The 19,633-nt window shown below is 48.0% G+C and overlaps 1 protein-coding gene across 1 annotated transcript in view; it reads left to right on the top strand.

The window, feature by feature from the left end:
- Positions 1-223: 223 nt before the first annotated feature.
- Positions 224-19,633, top strand: part of SETD5 (SET domain containing 5) — a 58,694-nt gene continuing 39,284 nt past the window's right edge. Inside the window, exon 1 of the mRNA XM_065749501.1 lies at positions 224-317. The gene's annotated coding sequence lies outside the window, so the exon portion shown is untranslated. The remainder of the gene's footprint in view (positions 318-19,633) is intronic.

The raw sequence follows: 19,633 nt of genomic DNA on the forward strand, positions 1-19,633 counted from the left end.
GCGAAGAGCCCGTCAATAGGAAGTGAGGAAAGGCGGGGCGATATCGGCGGCGGGCGGCCCGGCCGGGCGCGGCGCAGCGCCGCGGCAGCCAACGGGGAGCGCGAGTAGGCGTGGTCGGGGCGCCCCTGGCGCCGGCGTCGGGGATCCCCGTGCGCGCAGTGCCGTTTCCGCCCGGCCTGGGGAGCAGCCGTCGTACCGCTGCCAGGGGGAGGGGCCGGCGCTGCCGCCGCGGGCTCGCTGCCGCCGGCCGCCCAGGAAACGCCGTGGCGCTCAGCCGGGCCTAGTGCCGCGCGGGGCCCGGGGAACGGGCCGGCCAGGTAGGCGTGGGCCGGCGGCGGCGGGCGGGAACGCACAGGCAGATGCGCGGCACCGGCAGCTCCAGGAGCGGCCCGCGCTCCACCTTGCCTCGGTGGCGGTGCGGGGCTGCAGGGCCGGTGCTGGGGAAGGCCCGCTGCGGCGGTGGGGCCGGGGCTGCAGGGCCGGCTGGCCGGGCCGTGGGGCTTTGTGGGCGGTAGTGCGCGCCGGGCCTGCCGCTCTCTCCGTTCGGCGCTTCATCCCTCGGTTCGGGGCCGCCCGCTCGGGCGGTGCGGCGTTTTCTGCTTTCTCATGGTGCCGGGGTTCGCCCTGTTGGGGCCGCAGCCACGCGGGGGGCCCGTTGCGCGCAAGGTCACCGTTGGGCCGCCCTTGGGACCGCGTCTCCTACGCGGAGCGACCCCAGGGGGACCTTGTTCCGCCTCTCGGGTGTTCCCATCTCGGTGTCTCCAGAAAGGGCCCGTCCCGGCCCCGCTGCGGCCCCTGGCCATTATGTAACGGGGTGCAGCTCTGAGCCTCGCCTTTGTGCGGGATGCGGCCTCGGAGCTCGGGGCCACCGTGCTCCAGGCGCCCCCCCCCTCCCCCCACCGCCGCGAGGCATTCTGGAACGGCTGTGCTAAAAGGCCCGAACCCAGCGAACCAGTTTCCTTTTCATTCCTTAGAAAGAGGAGATTTCCCTTTTCGCTCGTATTGGAAGCACCGGGATTTTATTTTTCTTTTCTGTTGTGATTGACCCAGGAAGTCCCCAGGCCTGGGGTGACAGCAGCGCTCTGAGTGTTGGGGGAGAGCTGGGCAGGGCTGCTGCTCCCCGGTCCTCCATTAGCACAGCACTGTGGGCAGGGGACGCCTCGGGTTCTCCAAGCCCGTCCCCAGGGCCCCTAGTAGAAGCAGGAATGCCAAGCCCAACGAGGTGTCCTTTATCATCATTCCACGCTGGGTGGAATTGCAGAATGTGGGCTGCGAACCCTGGGTTACCCTCTGCAGATATTCTGATCTGTGTGAAAAGTAGGGCAGCGAGGATTGATAGGATCTTCCTGTGAACTGCGGGCTGCAGCCGCCTCGCCTCTGAACTCCGGCCTCCTTCCAGCCAGTCGCAGAGCCAGATGCTTGCCTTATTGTTTGTGTGTCTCCTTCCTCCCCTTCCACCGGCTGGGCCCCACTCGCCTTATTGACTGGAATTTCTGCTGTGCGCGGTGGGTGTGTGCGGCAGACACCAGCCTGCAAGTGCTGAGAAGGGATTTTCCATTCACAAGAGCGGGGAACAGTCAAACTAATCGCCCGGCTCAACTTTGGGGCTCGGAGTGGACTGCAGGCAGAGGAGTTTCCCTCTGCTGCTGCCTGCAGAGCACCATTTGTCTGCTGCTGCTTGCAGGGCTGTATGGCACAACATGAGGCAAGCTGCCGTGCCGCGGTGAGACATCCTCTGGTAATGGAAAGATTCCTCTCCTTGCTCAGCTCGACTGCTCGAGGAGGGAACAGTTTGCAGGAGGCCATTTTTGACATGACTGTATTGTGGAATCTGCCAGCTCCCATCCACACACTGTCTGCTTGACTGTAATAGCTTCCTTTTTTTTTTTTTTTTTTTTTTTTTTTTTGTTAAGGAAGAATGAGTACCTTTTATTATCTGGTTAACTAACCATTTGGCACTGGCCGCTGCCTGGGTGGCGATGTGCTGCTGGGAAGGAGCTCTCCCGGTACCCTAGTGCATTTGTTAAAGGTGGAGCTGCTGGTTGAGGCGTGCAGGATGTGACATGGGAATACGTTAGCGTCAGTGCCATCTTTGGGAGCCACACCTCATGGGGAGCCCTGCTCCATGTCAGGTGCCGGCCTTGCTTTTCACATCATAACGCTGTTGTCTGGATGCAAAAATTCCAGGAGCGGAATAACATGAGAGGGACTGAAACATGCTCTGAAATCCTCTTGGCTGGCCGCAGCCATGCTGAGGATGCAGAGCTCTGAGCAGCCCTCACATATAGAGCACTAGCTGGTCTCCAGTATGGGTAGAGACCCAGAACCATGGTTCTGTGATTGCATGACAAGCGCCCAGCACTGGGGCAGAGCACAGTGGGACATGCCCAGCATTGGGATTTTCTGGCAGTACCAAAACCATCTCCTCTGCTGACTAAAACACAGCAAGCCATCTCCACTGCTCTGTAGCCTTTGTTCACTGTCTCCATGTACGCTGTAATGGGGAATTATCTGGTGCCTTGCATCCTGTTGACTAAGTGACACTGCTTTGGCAGGACCCTGGCCTGCTCGTTACTGTCATATCCGAAGTGACTCAAAAGCAGTATTCCTGCTAATATTGTCTGAGATTATATGGCCCGTGCTGGCATGGTGAAATCCCATGTATGTTTAATCCCTTCATAAGAAGAGTACTCAGTGTTAGCCAGGTCTTATTTTGAGAAGTAACAGGTCGAAGTTGAGAAATCCCATCACAAAGAAACAGCACTGAATGAGCAACTTGGAGCTTGCAAAAGCTCCTGGTCAAAAATGTAAACCAGAATAATGGTTTAAGTTCTCTAAGTGCTTTGTGAAGTTTTATTAAAAAATTTAAAAAAAGAATAAAAAAAGGATTATGAAGTCCAACTTGGAGGTGCAAAGCATTCAATAGAGACCTGAGTGTGCCATGCCCCAGCCGTGTGGTTTGGTACTCTGCCTGGCCTGGCTGTTCTTTCATTTTGGGCAGCCAGGCTTTTTCCAACCTGTCTTGAATGATGTGATGAGATAAAAATGTTTGTATCTACTCTGGCAATAGTAAAACAAATGTAATGGGCACCCAGAGTTTTGAACACTCCGAGATCATTGTTCTCTTGGCAGTGTTGCCGCATTACAAATGCACATTTGTGTTCTTACCCCGGTGCTGCTTTTGTGTGTAGTTAAGGACCCAAGCAGCGAGATCTCGTGTTACGTTGCCTGCAGAAAGGTTGCAGTAGGCACTGGTTTTTATGCAAGATGCAGTAGCAGTACTTTTGTTGAAAGCATTTGATGTGTGCTTAAATCTAGAGCATGTGAGACATTAAATCTCAGGTGACATGGAACTTCAGTGATTTGGTGTAAAAATGAAATTCTGTAGCCTCATCCTTGGCTATTTATTTTTCATTCTGTCAAATTAAATAGAAGCCCGTAAAACTGTGTGTTAAAGCTGTGAGAGATTGAAGGCAGCCTTTGGCTTACGTGACTGCTTGAGGCAAGGGTTAGCGCGCAGCAAGTTTGCACTTACATTCTTAAATTAGAGACAGTTTTGTATAAATCTGGCTTAACCTAAACCTTTTGCTGATTTTGATCATGGAAAAAGCCTCAGACTGTAATGCAGCAAGAGTTCCAACTCTTGGAATTCTGGGAGCTGAGGTTTTTTTCACTTCCGAACTCCTGGGTGAAGTTTCTGGCAGCTTCTTGGTGGTTGGTTTTTCCCCCCAAGATTTCCTGTTTTGGTGGAGGTTTCCCAGTATTCCTGCAGCAAATCACCCGAGCTGTGCCCCCTGTCTCTGCTGAGCTGGGGGAGTGTGTGCTGCTCCTGGGCTCCCCACGGTGTGCAGGGGGTGGGACTTGTTGAGCTGCGACAGCACAGCCCGTGTCCCCCAACGTGCCCAGAAACGCTTCTGCAACTGCTCCTGGATGAGGTTTTTTTGCTGTAATTTGTAAAGATGCTCTTTGTCTTGAAGGATGATCCACACGACAAATCAGGAGATTCTTGTTCATCAGCCCCTTCCCCCACCTAAGTTGGTGGTGAAGTATTATTTTCCTGCAACAAAAATAGCTAAAGGGATTTTTCCCTCACTTCAACTGATGAGTCTAAACTTGAAAAGCTGGAGCCCAGAAGAGCGACTGTGTGGTGGATCCCAGCCTGAACCCAGTTTTTGTTGACAAACCCAATAGGGGTCTCAGTATTGTTGTTCAAACTGTAAATCTGTGAATTTCTGATCCATACATCTGATTGAAATGCTTAAACAGTGGATCAAACGTTTTAAAACAAGTGGGAAATGGAACTTTCTCAGTGAGTTTTGTTTTCCTCCTACCAAGTACTTCAATTAGCAATATGGGAAATAAGCAACAAAGTGTACTGGTGTGCTCAGGCTTTGAGGTGGAAAAATCTGGAAGGGTTTATCCCCAGTTGGACTGGGAGCTGTGGGTGAGCAGCAGGAGTGATTTCTTTTGTGGTCAGGAATCCAATAGTTCCGCATTCGCCCAACCTCAGGAAAAAGGGGGAACGAAGAGGGAGGGATGCGGAGCAGTGGCATTGAGAAATAGTCAGGAATTTGGCTTTTAGAGCGAAGTGTAGAAGGGAACTGTTGTTTATGCTAACGTTTAATCCGTATAAACTTGATAACATAGACAGGTCTTGCATTCCTCCCTGAGGGTCATGGAAGGGCTAAGTTTAGCGAAGGGGAGGTATCCAAAGCAGGCGGATTTGCACAGTTTTGAAGACGGTTGACTTTTTTTCTTATTCATCCCATTCTGAGTTTTTTTCCTGCTCACAAGTGGTCTTTTGAGACACAATGTGAGTTAGTTTTGAAAACAATGCTTAAGCCCTCGAATATTTCCAAGTAATTTTAGAGTAGAAAGGTCACAGTGCTTTTGATGTGTTCATATTTAGGGAGCGATTACAATCACAATCATATACATTGACCGTGAGACACTGTCTGCTTTTGGTAGCTGCTCATTTGCTGACTCAGGCATGTTCCTGCCCTCCTTATGGAGCCTATGGTGTGGGGCTGGGCTTTCCTTTGCAACCTTATTCATTTACAGGACTACGCTTCTCGTCGGGTGCTGTGCTGCTGGTACAGAGTGCAGTGTGAGGTTCTGATACTGGGAATCCACTTGTCTTGGAAGAGAGCAGTTTGAAATGCAAGTCTTTGATAGGGAAGGAGTAGGAGGGAGATCTCTTCTACAAAGTTCGTGGCAGAAATTATCCGTTGGTGATGATTCAGTAAAAAAAAAGAAACAACAAAGTCAAGCTGCAGCTCAGGGTTTCAGTTAGTCAGGGTCAGATAATGCAGTCTCATGGTTGTGCATAGACTTTGTGTCATGGAAATAAGTGGCTGGTGTTTTGGAGGATTGTGTTGCATGGAAATATTTGGATGAGGAAGCCGTGCATGCCAGCGGTGCTCAGCCTGGAGGAGGGGAAGGAACTTCCCTGGGAGCGAGCAGTGGTGCTGCTGGGAGGTGGGAGCAGGAGGCACTGCACCCCAGCACAGCTCCGGCCCAGCAGCACAGCACAGGAGCAGGATGGTGTTTCTCAGCATGCCTCTCTCTGCCTGAATTGCATCTAGAATGAAGCTGCTCCTTGGGAACCCTTCTCAGCTCATTTTTTGGTGAAATGAGAATATGCCGTAGTTTACAGGAAGCATGGAATACACTGGGAAAGGTTTGAGAGCCAGATGGGAAACTGCAGTGTGCTCTGGGTTCAGCATGGGGCCCTTAAAATGTCAGCACATCTCACCCTGACTTGCATTGCCGGTGTATAGGCACTTGCCTGCTAAAGTGAATTGAAGAATATAGGCACCTTCTGAATTTGTTTTGAGCTTTCAGCTAAAGGCACCAAACCAAATGATTTCCTGTGTTTTAGTGGCATCAGGTTGAAATAACTTGCAATCATGCTGTAGGAATGTTCTCAGTAATGAGGCTGTAGATTAACTTTCGCCACAGCCAAGGTCTGGAGGCTTCCTGCACCTACAGCCCTAGTGAACTTGAGAGGATGACTGCTGATCTCCTTAAGTAGGATCTGCCTGGCTGCAGAGGAGGCCTGTGTTTGGATTCAAAGTTCCTCTTGCGGCTTCATGAGCATCAAGGATGTTGGGTACCAAGGCTGCCTGGAGGTTAACAGGGAACAAGGCGCTTGTGGGGTCAAGTCAGATTCTGAGCTCCCTGGTTTCTCCCCAGCTGTGGTACGAGTCAGTCCCACAGCAGGCTCTGCAGGCAGGCTACCTGGCGGCCCCTCCCTCCTGGAAGTGCTTTCCTGCTGCCTGAGCCACATGCTGGCAGGGCTGGGCCAGCACCAGTGCAGCAGGGATGTGGAGGCCGCCTGACGCTGTGTCAGCTGAAGTCAGCTCCAAACTATGGCAGCGCTGCGCCCTGCGGGGTTACTCGGGGTGAGGCTGCATGACACAGCCCAGCACATCCAGCCTGCTCCTCCTGCAGTTCTGCCTTTGTCTGCAAGCTCTGGTGTTCCTCGGGTCCTTCTTCTGAACTCACCCAGCAGAAAGCTGTTTTATTTATTTATTAAGGGTTTTTTGCTGGGTTTTTCTCTTTTTGCCAAGATAGTGAATTGAATTGGCTCACAGTGAGTTTGAAAAGCTTCCAGAGACCTCACAAAGTAAATAGGGAAGAGCATCTGGGTGGAAATACAGAGGTTGTAGAAGAGCAGGACTGGCTCTGATGGCCTCCCTCTGCTACCCAAGGCAAGTGAGCTATGGGCTGGCATGGTTGGGCCCTTGGTGGCTGTGCATGCAGCTCTTGGGATAAACCTTTGGTTCCCTGCATGGAAATTGCTGGTTTGATCTTTCCTGCAGTTTCCTGAGAAGCTGTTCTGCCTGAGGTTCTGATGTAGGCTGGAGCTGTGGTGGTGGAATGGTGGGATAGCCCAGCAGTGCTGCTCAGTAGCAAACTTCTGTAGGTACATTTTTACAGAAAATAAACACAGCAGAGATCTAAAGAAATGTCTCTTCTTGTAAAATGGCAGAATATCTGTTAGTATATACAAGTACTGCAAAAATATGTATAAATAAATGTACTGCACCGTGTTCCTTACACGGGTGGTGAGTCTTTATTCACAGGTCATTATGACCTGCAAGATATTGAGGTATGCACCAAAACATGAATTAGGGAGGATATGTTGTCAATCAGATGTGTTTTAAGAAAATACATACATATCAAGTATTCCATATGGCTGCATTTAGAAGAACATATAGAAATGTGTGAGTAGAACACAGCAAAACTTGAATCCAGCCAAGGATGCATGCAGTGGGAACTTCAATGCTATCTCTTTAATATGGAGAACTTGGTTGGAGTGGCATCTTCTCAGTGTAAAGCAATTGGCCGTGTGCTGCACATCCTGGTATGAGCTGCAGGCTGGGCTTCTTGGTCCTTAAATGGTGGGGCTGGGGGGACTGGTGGAGCCAGAGGCAGCATGTTGTCCATTTGAGTTGGAATAGAGTTATTTCAATGTTAACATGTTGTGACACCTCCAAGTGCATACTGCTGTGCAAAGGTTCACGTTGGGCGTGAGCAGTACATCTCATCTGTTACAAGGGTTATCCTTTATTTCTTGAAGACCTTGTCTGTGCTTCTGAAGTCAGGGCAGCCCTGGTGTAGGTCAGACATGAAGGAGGTGCCATGTCCTCCAGGTGGGGCTCTGTGCAGGGAGGCTGCTCTGAGATGAGACGTTCTCGGGCCTGAATCCCAGGCTGGCATCAGCCCTTGCACACACCACACCAATTTTGTCTGCGCTGTCAGAAGAGCAGTGCCTGCTGCTTGTCTGGCTTAACTGCCAAGAGTCTTAGACCACAGCTCAGGTCGGAGGGTTGCAAGCTGCGGGGAGCTCATGTGCAGTAGCACAAGTCCATTGTTTAGCATGGTCTCTCAGCCACTGTGGGTTCAGAATGCCCTTTGTGGTAATCCTGTAGAAGAGCAAGCATTGAAATCGTCTGTCATGAGTTCTCACTTCGGTGGAGTCTGGGACTGTGCCTTGAAACTGGTTCTCACAGAGCTGCATGGAAACATAGCTGTGATCCTTTTGGTGAAGTACTGGGACTGGACAAACTCTGCTGCAGTATCACCCGGAGGAGATGGATGGGGCTGATTTCGGAACCAACTGTTGTTCTGAGCAGAATTTGTAGCTTTTTGTTGCACTTGTAATGTCAGAATTTAAGGCTTCCCTTCTTCCTGTGAGTGATAGTAAGGGCTGCTCCCATGAGAGTCACTGTGTTGGGGCAACATCTTGAAGGAATTCTGATGCTTTCAGTTTTACTTGCAGAGACAGTTGTGAGGGAGGAAATAAACGGCCTTGACACATATTTGAAACATGATGGAAACTTTTCCGTGTTCTGTAAAACAAAATTACCTGGGTTGTTAGGAAAGATGGTTTTACTAAAATCGCTCGTGAGTTTAAAAAGTAAAAATTGGTCTCTCAAACAATGAGAATTGCTCTGGAGTTGTGTTAGTGTTGAGGAGGTAATTCAGCTTAGGTTAAAATCTCTCCAGTTAAACTGCTTATCTCTGCTTGTTGGGATGGTGCCTCTTCTCTGGGATGCTCATCAGCCTGTGGGGGCTGAGAGCCAGCAGGTGAGGTGGCCCCTGTGGTGGTGGGGCACTTTTCTTACCCACAGCAGGTTCATCCCATGGCTTACCTTGAATGTCATGGAGCTCCAACTCTGTGCCATGGGCAGGGCTGCCAGCCCAGGGCCCCCTCCAGCCTGGCCTCCAATGCCTCCAGGTTGGTGCTCTGCTGGTCCTGCATATCCCCTTAGTGTCTTTCAGCAGTGCAGCAGAGCAATGCTGATGTTAATAGCTGTGGAGGGAGTGCATTGTGTAGTGGACACAGGTGATAAAATCATCTGAATTGTTGCTGGGGAAGCCTTGTAATATGAGCCATGGCATTTTTCCTGCTTGTTTTCACCAGCATTGTAATGCTACAAGATAGTTCAACTTAAGAACAATGTTGGTAATGATTTGTAGCTGTCAGGATTGATAGACTATGTGAAGGGACCTTCAGAGTATCTTTGGCGAACTGTTTTTGGATGCTTCTGCATTATTTGGGCGAATAACTTTGTGCTGTGTTCCTCCTGTGCTGAGCTCATTCTCCTATCCAACTGTTAGCCAGCTGAGGTCTTGACAGTTCAGTTTTTCCATAACGACAAATTGAATTAGCCCTAAGATGACTGGTGCATGTGAAATTCCTCTTGGTTAAAGCCTGTTGGCCTGAATTCTCTGTTTTGTTGTTTTTATTTTCTTGGGTGTATTCAGTGTCTTGTGCTTGAAAAGGAGCAGAGGAAACATGCAGATGAGGAGATGCTGGTGTTAAAGGTACAGGGAAGAGCACACAGCTTTCTTGCAGAACAGAGTCTGTCCAGCTGTGAGTTACTCATCTTCAGTCTGGTACAGAATGCATCCAATCTCAATAGCTGAGCATCTCCCTCCTGAATGCGGCAAACCAGCATCTTTTACGCTTCTGTGAAGCTGTAACAGGCACAACCCATCTTAGGAGTGCCTTCATACTCATGAACTTGCAGCATCCATCATTCTGTCAAGCCTCATTTACTCACGTGATGAGAATTTTTTTTTCTTGGCTTCTGTTCCCCAGTTTTCCAGGTTTAAAGAGGTTTCTTGCTGTTGGCAGAGAGTACAGCACTGAGAATCCCAGACAGGAGTGAGAGTGGAGAATGTAATGCAAGAACAGGAGTGACTCCTGCCTGAGTCAGATGAGAGGTTTTATTCCTCTTGGTCGGGGCCAAAAATTGGTGCTTAGGGAAAAATGTAAGGTGAGAAGATTGCAGGATCTTGGTTAAGATCTCTAATTTCAGTGTAGTAGTTCATGCTGTTACATTAAACGCAGCCCTGATTGTAGCTCTTTGATTTCATGTTGCTGTTCTTTAAGGAAAGGGGAATAACTTGACCATCACGTCTTGTTCTTGGTTTGGTGTTTTGTTGGTTTTTCTTCATATGGATAAATATGTCTGCTTTAATCCTTTGTCTATAATTATGGTTTTTTGAGGGGAAAGGTAGGCTCTTGTTAGTGACTGAGGCAGGAATGGATAAGCTTTGTATTAACTGGCCTGTGGGAGCTGGGAGGTGTTCTGTGCTGGTGAAGGGCTGATGGACATCCTTGTCTGAGCACTCAAGAAAACAGATGCTGTGAGTGTGTTGGTAAATAAAAGTACTGATAAGGATAGGAGCTGATAATCTTAGCACTGTGAATGCAAAAGAACAATTAAAATTACGTCAGTGCATTGGCTGTTAATACATGTTTTATGAAGCTGTGGGGAAGCTAACACCTTCAGCCAACATCTATTTATGTTGGGCAGGAGCAGGCTCCTTCAGGGGAGTGGTTAGAGCTGGAGCTGCACTGGGGTTGTTTGAAGCATTCTCCAAAGGCTTCTGAGAATGTGTTCAATGTAGTTTTAGTTTAAAAAAGGGTTTTACACATTTTTTTTTTCCCCCTAAAAAAAGCTACACATGTACCCTGCATGCTGTAAAGACTTAATGGCTTGGGTTGATGCTGCCTTGGGATCTCTAGGCTGCATGCAGTCTGTTTCACGATTTTAAACTTCCCCCAAAGAATTATGGTCAATCCATGTGCTGTTTTTCAGCCCGTGTTCAACAAACATGTGTAAGCTGCAATGCCAAGTATAAAAGCGACTAGGTGAGATTTTCCAGTCTTTGTTAGGTGGAAAGTCAGATCATCAGAAGGTTGTTTTTGGCCTTGAAATGCATAGTTACACAAACACTTAGTGGCCCTGGAGAAGAAATGGGCAAAGGTCTGAACAACTTGATCCAAGTTGGCTCTGCTTTTGGGAGAGATGGGGGTTTCAGGCAGCTTGCCTCCGGTAGTCTCTTCCAACCCGTGTGATGTGTGGCAGGGGGAAGCCAGACCGGGTGGCAATGTGGGGACATGGCTGCTGTGAGTGGGGAGGGCGGGAGCTGGAGGGGGAAGGTGGGATGTGCTGCGACTAGATGTGGTTGTGCTGGAGAACTGCATTAACGGTGGAGATCTGAAATATCTGGGACTGTAACTTTGAGAGGACACGCCTAGCTTTAGAGAAGGTTGTGAGATGAAATCAGCTTTTAATTTACTGCTCTTTAGTATCTTTTTATCTGGATAGAATAAAATATTTGATAAAGCTTGCGTAAGACACACTAGTAGGATAATCAAGTATCATTAGGGAGCTCTGAATTGCTTTTGCCACCTTTCAACAAAATGCCTGAACCCACCCAGTTGCAAGGTGGTGCATTTGTTAGCAAAACTGGAAACCCAGCCATGCATTGTGAAATGGTGTTTTGGAAAGCAGCAGCTCCAAGGGCCTTAAGGTCATCTCAGCTAACCGCCTCTACGTGCTCCTTGGGTCAGTGTTTTGTTTGAAGGGTTAATGTGATTCTTGGGCACATTAAAAAAATAAAACTTAAAAAAAAAAAAAACAACAATGGAGAGAGGAATGTCAAGGAAAAATAAATAAGTAATCTTACAATCAGTAACGTTTAGAGTGATACTGGTAAGAATTGAATTTTGGTTTCTATGCTTCAAGAAGAATGGCAGTGCATTTGGAGAGAATTCAAAGGACAGCTGCAGAAATGATCCAGGGACTGGAAAATAAGCCTCATGATGTGAGGCTTAAAGGAGCTCAACTTACTCAACTCATTGAAAAGACAATTGGGAGAGGACTTGATCTTTCTCTAAAAGGACTTATGAGATTTGCTGACAAAGGTATAGCGATATCAACGGACATCGGACAAATTCAGTCTCAAAATAACAGTTTCACAGCAATGACATTAATTAAACATTGGTGCAGTCACAGAGAAGGGGAAAGGAGCAAACGTTCATCTTAGCCCTGTAAAATAGGTCCAACTTGTTTCTTTCTGGAGGAAATATACTGTGTACTTTAACATCTTTTTTTTTTTTTAATAGTCCTTTCCTGACTGGTGTTTAAGATCTTTAAAGTTGGAGCAAGTTCAGATGTTCAGTCAACAACAAGGTCGTGAAGTAAAGATTAATTTAGAGGAGAAATAGTTAACCTGGTGCTCGCATACTGCCTTGCATAAGGCACACAACATGTGAAGGGAGCTCTGAAACTTAATGCTTTGTGGCTTGCATCTTTGGAACTCAGTTCTTTCCCATACTGCGTTGCTTCAGATGTTTAAGATATGATTAAGGCTTTCTGAAATCCTCTACAGAGAAGCACTGATGTAACTGTGTGCACTCACTGTATTCAGATAAACGTTTCTGAATTCCAGTTGACCACAGCAGAAGTCTAAATCTTTTTCATCCTTTTTTAGAAACAACATTTAAAAAAAAACAACACAAAACACAACGATAATATGATGACAGCTTCTCTGAAAGGCACAGTGAGCAAGCTCTCTTGGCAGGTTTGTTCTTAATGGGAGATACTCTGTCTCAGGTTAGCTGGATGTGGTCTGGAGGTTTATTAGTGTTCGAAACAATATTAAATAATCATCAGAAGCAGTTTTCTAATGGCACTTGCTTGGTGTTCTTCATGCCATTCAGATGAGATTACTTCAGCAATTCTGTGCCTCCCTCACTTTGTAAATTCACCTGGGAAATGGGTGACTCAGTTGGGTGATGGCTCGACATCACACTTGTGCTTTTTATGTGTTTGTCCGTCCTGCCACTCCCTTGATGGCTGAGTTTCTATGTTTTCATAGATTACCTTGCCCCGGGTGCCTTTGCAGATGTGCAGGGCTCTAAAATTCCCTCGCAGGTCCTTCCCAGCTCTCCAAACCTGCTGTGTGATGCAGGCTGAGCTCTCCCAGCCAGCTTGGTGTGCAGAGGCGGCTGCCTGAGCTGCTCTCTCCTCTCTGGCATGGCTGCATTCCTGCCTCTCCTCTGCTCCAGGTCCTGCCCAGGAGCTGCTCGGCCTCCTTCCTCTGCCTCTGTGCACTCAGAGCAGGAAGCGCTCTGGGAAGAAGGCAGCTCAAAACCCTGTAGCTTCTTGCACGTTGAGCCTATCATTTTGTCATAGAAATGGAGCTGTTTTGTAGCTGGGAAAGAGGTTGTCTAGCAACTGTGAGTTCTCTTGCTTAAGGCTAAAGAGATAGCAAACTGCAGGAACGTGTTGGGGCACTGCGCAGTGCAAAGCAAAGGCCTCCAGCTCCGCAATCCAGCACAGCAGCCCTTGCTGCTAACCTTGTCCAGACAGCCCTGTCTGTCCCAACCTGCTGAAGCTTTTTGCAGGAAGTGTCATGCGCAAAGGAGATTGTAAAGGATTGGCAATGAAGAAATCTTTCCTTCCCCCATCTTCCTGCTGTGTCATCAGCCCTTTTCCCCGGCACTGGGAGGCTGACCGAGGCACTGTTTCCCTTTGCCTGCAGGAGGGCTCGGGGCCTCTCCTCCGGTGTGAGCAACTCTCATGTTTCACCACGTGGCTGCACATACTTAGGTGCAGTTGTAATTGCAGCAGTCATTAAGATGTTCTGGTTACACTTCTCACAATCCAACATTCAGAAAATCCAGCGGTTGTGGTGGCAGGTAGAATTTCATTATGGGTTTGTTAGAGAGCCATTTCCTCAGCATGGCTTCCGTACAAGCCCTACAAGTAGCGCTTTGGCAGCTGTTTGATTTGAGCCCTCCTGTGTTACCACCCACCTGTACTTCATGTGGTGGGTTACAGTGCTGTGTGCTCAGAAGCTCTTTTCAGAGGAAGAAATTACTAATAGTGAGCCACCAAAACTGAAACTGTGTTGTAAGTAGCTTTTGTCTTTATTTAGTCACTGGTTGCAGGTTGTGTCTGCTGATCTCTGGAGATCTGCTTTTAGCTTGAAGATGTTCAGCTCGATTATCCACTTCTCACCCCATTAACAAAAAACGGGCTAGTTGAAGAAGTGACCATAGCTGGAGGCATGCTACTGCTGAGCTTTGCATTTCTAGCCCACAAATTTGGAGGAGGTGTTGGAAGCCTTCTGAATAACAATCTCTCTTTGATCTCTGCAGCTCAGAGCAAGTTCAGCTTGGATGTTAAGAAAACATTCTTAAAGACAGTGGTGAGGCACTGGCACAGGCTGCCCAGGGGGTTAGCAGGGTGACCATCCCTGGAGGTGTTCAAGAAGCACGGAGCTGTGGCACTGAGAGACATGATTTAATGGTCATGGACTGGATGGTCTTAGTGGTGTTTTCCAACCTTAATGTTTATGTGATTCGATGTTGAGCTCTGTCTGCTCACCAGTATGTCCTGGGCTGTGAAAAGCTGTCCTGCAGGAAACGTGTGAGATTTGCAGTGGGGCCAGAAGCTCCTGGAAGAATATGGAGTGCCTCTGGGCTCCAGGCCTGGAACGGCAGCAGTCGGGTTTCCTACAGAGACCTCCCTGACAGAGGCACGATGTGGGCCCCAGCACTGGAAGATTGTGGAAATCTCTCCTGAGCTCCTTACTGTGTGAAATTCACTGGGTTTTAGTATGTCTCAGTGATTGCGTAGCTTAATTACCAACTGGATTTGACCGTCTCTCTGTGTGTAGTGCAGGCTGCCAATCTTCCCGTGGCCGAGTTTCCCACTCAGAGCATGTTAGACAAATTGCTGTTTGTTAGAGCGCAGCAAACGAGCGTTACATAAGGCTTGAATAACTTCCTTCCAGTTTGGGGGGGAAAATATATTTGCATGAGCTCAGGGCCAGGTGCAACGCTGCGGGTCCAGAGCAGGGCCACGGAGCTGCTGTGAGGGCTGGAGCACCTCTGATCCAGGCAGGATGAAGGAGCTGGGCTGCTTCAGCGGGGAGACCTCGTTGTGGCCTTCCAGCACTTGAAGGGAGCTTTACAGGCAGGAGGGAGACCCGACTTTTTACAGGGACGCATAGTGACAGGACGGAGAATGGCTTTAAGCTAAAAGAGGGAGTGTTCAGGTTAGATTAGAGGAAGAAATTCAGTATGCAGAGTGCAGTGAGGCAGTGGCACAGCTGCCTGGAGCTGTGGGTACTCCATCCCGGGAGGTTTCAATGCCAGGATGGATGGGGCTCTGGGCAGCCTGAGCTGGTGGGGGCAGCCAGCCCATGGCACGGGGTTGGAGCTCTGTGAGCTTTAAGGTCCCCTCCAACCTAAGCTGTGCTATGATTGAATGAAACGTTCTGGTCATGGAGAGGAGCCAGGTGGGTGCTTGGTGATGGGATTGGGGGGGAGGGGGGCTCAGAACCAGCCTTGTAATGAAGAGTGGGGTTGACCAGGACTGTGCAGGGGCTCCCTGGGGCCTGCTCGGTGCAGCCATAGTGCTGGGCTTGCCATCCTGCTGAGGCTGGGAATTCAGCTTCTCCCTTGCTTCTTCCTCCAGTTTGTAGAACAAACTGATTTTCCAGGCTCTTAATCCTTTTACACCTTTCTGGGTATCATAGCGTCCTGTTTACTGCTTGAAGCTGCTGGAGGAGCAAGAGGTGACGCTGCGAAATGGAGGATTCCCAGGCAGGCTGAGGCTCAGCGCTGGGATCCTCAGGCCGCGCTGCCATCTGCCTTGCTGTGAATAGTTTGCTCTGGCGCAGCCCCTGTTCCTCAGTGTTGCATCATCTCTGGGAGAAAGGCCAGGCCCGGAGCCCCAGCACAAAGGCTTTCTGAAGGCGATGAAGCTTGTTCTGTGTACGAAGCGCCGTGCTCCTTCCTGTCATCCTTTCCACCGCATTCCTGAAGCGGCCCGGCTCTGGGAACCCCGCAGTAAATCGTTGCTTTATCCCCCAGCTTCCTGCACACCTGGCTGATGCAACGTCTGCGCCGAGCCCGGCTGCGGGCTGCTCTGGAGCCGTTTTGTTCAGCCTGCCAGGGAGTGGCCGGGCAGGCAGCCGGCATCACGTGGCGGCCTTAAATAGATGTATAAAGGACGTACAGCCAGACTCGCGAAGCAGAGAGCATTTAGTGGGATTACGGGGGAATCTTTTCCATTTCTAGGACGGGAGGCTGCAATCCTACTCCTTGGCAACTTGTCTGTGGTCAGCCTGCCACTGGTTGCAGCTTCTGGTCTCCGCTGCCTGCCAGTAAATTCTGCTGATCCTCCCCTATACTCGGTGACTTCCCGTGGCTGCGGGGCCGGCCGGATTCTCGTGGGAACTGTAATTCCCTCGGCTTGGACTCGATCCTAGTTATTGCCCTTTATTGCTCTGTTTCCCTCTGACCTTGCGTGTGGTATAGGATTTTCTCTCAAATCCCTTCATAACACAAATTTCAAGGTCTACAGCTCTTTATCTGCAGGGGGGGGGGAGTGAGTCCAACAGCCTTTTTAATTTAGGGCTGTTTAGGAAAGTTTGTCTACTTACACCACTGAATCATTCACGTGCTTGCTATTATATTCTCAAGCAACAAAACCTGGAACAAAGAAACCTTCTGGCCTGCTACAATTAAACTGGTATCACTTACAGTATTTAAATTAACCTTATTTTAGCCGTAGCCATTTTCTAGCACAGGCAGGCCTTATAAGTTCACTCTTAAATTGTAGGACTTGTATGGACAAGGTGTGGCAGGTGGCTGTGGGGTTTTCCAGTATCATCATTCCTAGTTGTCTGCTCTGCCCCTTTGCAGGAATTTATTGCCCTTATAACCGTATTTTACCTTCTTTTGCTCTTACTCCCATGTTCTAGGCACCAGTTGTGCTCGGTGAGAGACACGGCAGCGTTTCCTTCCTGCCAGCCATTTCAGCAAAGGCGTAGAGGGGACAGCCACAGCAGGATTCACTGGAGGTTACTTGTCAAGCCCTTACATGCAAAATACCAGTTCTGATCCATCCTGTTTGCATTTTGTTATTTTTTGTGACATACAGACATTTTCCCGTTCTGCTTTACCCTGTGGGAAGAGAGCACAACCTCAGCCTGTGGAACCAACACAGCAATTAGGCCATGTTCCTCTTGCCATTGTGTTCTTCCCCTGATGTTGGCCCAAATCAGACGTTTGTAGAACTAAAAGATTTTTTTCCCCTCATTTACTTTATTAGGGTTTTTTTCTGTATCATTTCTGTGGGGCTTTGTGTATAATACACTTCCTTCTCATCATGTATTGCTGTTGTCTTTCAGGAAATAATAGAAAAAAGTATTTTCAGGGGTTCGTCTTGAATTAATTTTAAAAAATACCGTCTCAAACACTTCAGTATTTGAAGAGGTTGCCATCTTGTTATATCATGGGGTACAGGCAATGTAATTCTCTGCTTTAATCACAGAAATGGCCCAAGAAATATTCATTCTACCTCTTGAGGTTTTCTAACTTCTCCATTATTACCACACAGGTTTTTTTTTTTCAGTTTTGTTTTAATGATTAATGTTTTTGAGGTTCTAGCATTTCAGGGGGGCTGCTAGATTTCCAAAGCACTGTCTAGTGAAGTTTTCTCAAAACAAAACGTTTATTTTTACAGCCCTTAATGTCAGGGGCACTTTGCTGCAAAGTTCTCCACTGCGATGGCCTTTTTTCCTCTGTGTTGAGGTTGTTAATCTTTTAGGACATCACCTCTGCAATGGCAGCCAGGTCTGTGCTCAGCAGTGTGGGGCTCGGGCAGGTGCCTGGTGTCTGCCTGCCATCTCATCGTGTAAATCCACCTCCGCGTTGTTTGGTCTACCACATGTTGCTTCTGCTCTGTAATTTGCTTCCCCCTTTCTAATTTGGTATGCATTTGTTAGTGGAATTATCCTTCCGTGTGACTCTGACCACTTTCATATCAATATAAATTTAACTTTCCAGTAAGGTTTCACGATGGCTGGGAGGTGTTCTGTGAAGACCCAAACAGACCCGGTCTGACACTTCCACCTCCTCAGTGCACTGGGCTGTGAGGAACATGGTTGGCTTGTCATGCAGATGGTATTTCTAGAAGTGAAGTCTTATTTACCATTCTTTTATCTCTTATTACATTTTTCTTCTGTTTCTTATCGAATAACCTGAAACCATCAATGACTCCAAAAGAAAAGTACAAACTATTTTTTCTTCCTCTGAAGAACAAAGAGGTTTTGCATAACTTCTTGACTGCTGGTTCAGCAACAAAGTTTTGAGGTTATTCCTTTTGCTTTTTGAGGAATCTCCCCAGGTCAGCTGCTGAGAGCACTTGACTGTGCATTTCGTAATTTCTTTGATGGTTTGATTTCTTTCAGTTGCTCACTGTCATCATCAGTAGTCCCCTAGGGTGTAGTTTGCCAATGAGGTTAACTAAAAACTGTTTTCTGAGCCAGATAAACTGATAGAATCACATGGATGGATGATGGATGGATGAAAATTGCCATACAACTATCTTAAACCTGGTTTAAATAATTTTAATAAAAAATAATTTTTAGTTTCCAGCTTCTTACTGAGTTGTATCTAAGTCAGTTTAGCTTACTTGTACCTCAGTTTTAAATGTGGCTGACGTGGCCTGAGCTGAACTGCCTTATCACACTGACTTTAGCTAAGTAGGTATATTTGTAGACACAAGTAGAGATACCTCATGGAAGCATTGGAAGCTGCTTTAAGTGTGATGGGAACTCTCAGTGTGATTTCCTGTCTTGTATGGAATAGGCAGACCGATGCGTTAGCCCATGTGTACTGAAGGCAGTTGGGAATCACCTGTGAGTTAAAAGCAGTGCTCTTGCCTTTCCCCTTGACTCTGGGTCTTCTGCAGCATGGTGAGCAGGTTCAGGCCTCCCTGCGTTGTTGCATTTTGGTGCATCTAACAATTGTGAAGTGTTTGGTGCTCGTTGCCGCTTTAACATTGTACTCCAGATCCCAGAGAATAAGGTGAAGTCTGAAACAAACATATGCATGGGAGCATTTATTTTTGCATATTGACACAAAATATAAAAGGAGAGAGTCCTAAGAAAATGGAGATAACTGTTGCACTGTGTTTGTCAGTAACGTGGTTATTCTGATGTATATATACAATTAGTCATCAAAATCTGTGTTGCTCATTATTTTGATGATTACATATGAGGGCTGAGTCCCCTCAGACCCTGTGGGACTGATGTGCTGTGTGCAGCCTCCCTCTGTCAGGCTGCTCGCAGGTGGTACTCAGAGAATGGTGAACGCTCCCGTCAATGCTTTTGGGTTTGCTTTTGTTTGAAATTAGGATTTCCTCGCTGCTTAGTGAACCCAGCTGAGCATTTGCATTGGTAGACTGAGGCACAATTCAGGTAAAACGGAACAAATAGGAGTCAAATGACTTACAGATCTGTCTGTTCTGCCTTTGTGTAGGTGTTTTTATGGAACAGCATGTCTGAACTTCTGGGAATCATGCATTTATTTTTTTTTTGAGCTAAACATCTTAAACTGGCAAAAAGCCTTGTTCTGGTTCTGTTTGCACTGAAGGTGCTTGCCCTGCTCTATCTGCCCTTGACGTGAGCTTTGTAGGCGCGCTGGGAAGAACAGGCAGTGTTTGCTGGGATCAGGCGGGCTGCTCTCGTACTTGGGTGTCACTGGGTGACACCATGTTTAGAAAGAGGACCTTCTCAGCATGGTAACTGAATCACTTAAGGCTCATGTTAGCTGTCCCGTAGATTTTTCAACAGCAGTCTTTCAGCAATGCAAGTAATGAGAAAAGTTTCCAGCAGTAAATTTTCCGTGTCTGTTTGATTTGTAACACGGTGCTGGTGGAAGTGAGCCAGTGCAATGCTTCTGCTGTTGCATCCTAAACAGTTTTGAAAATTAAATTTACTGTTAGAGCAGGTGTTACCTAAC

This window comes from Cyrtonyx montezumae, unplaced genomic scaffold (genome assembly GCF_038088225.1).
Source record: "Cyrtonyx montezumae isolate F1298 unplaced genomic scaffold, pur_monq_1.0 scaffold_6, whole genome shotgun sequence".
NCBI classification, from domain to species: Eukaryota; Metazoa; Chordata; class Aves; order Galliformes; family Odontophoridae; genus Cyrtonyx; species Cyrtonyx montezumae.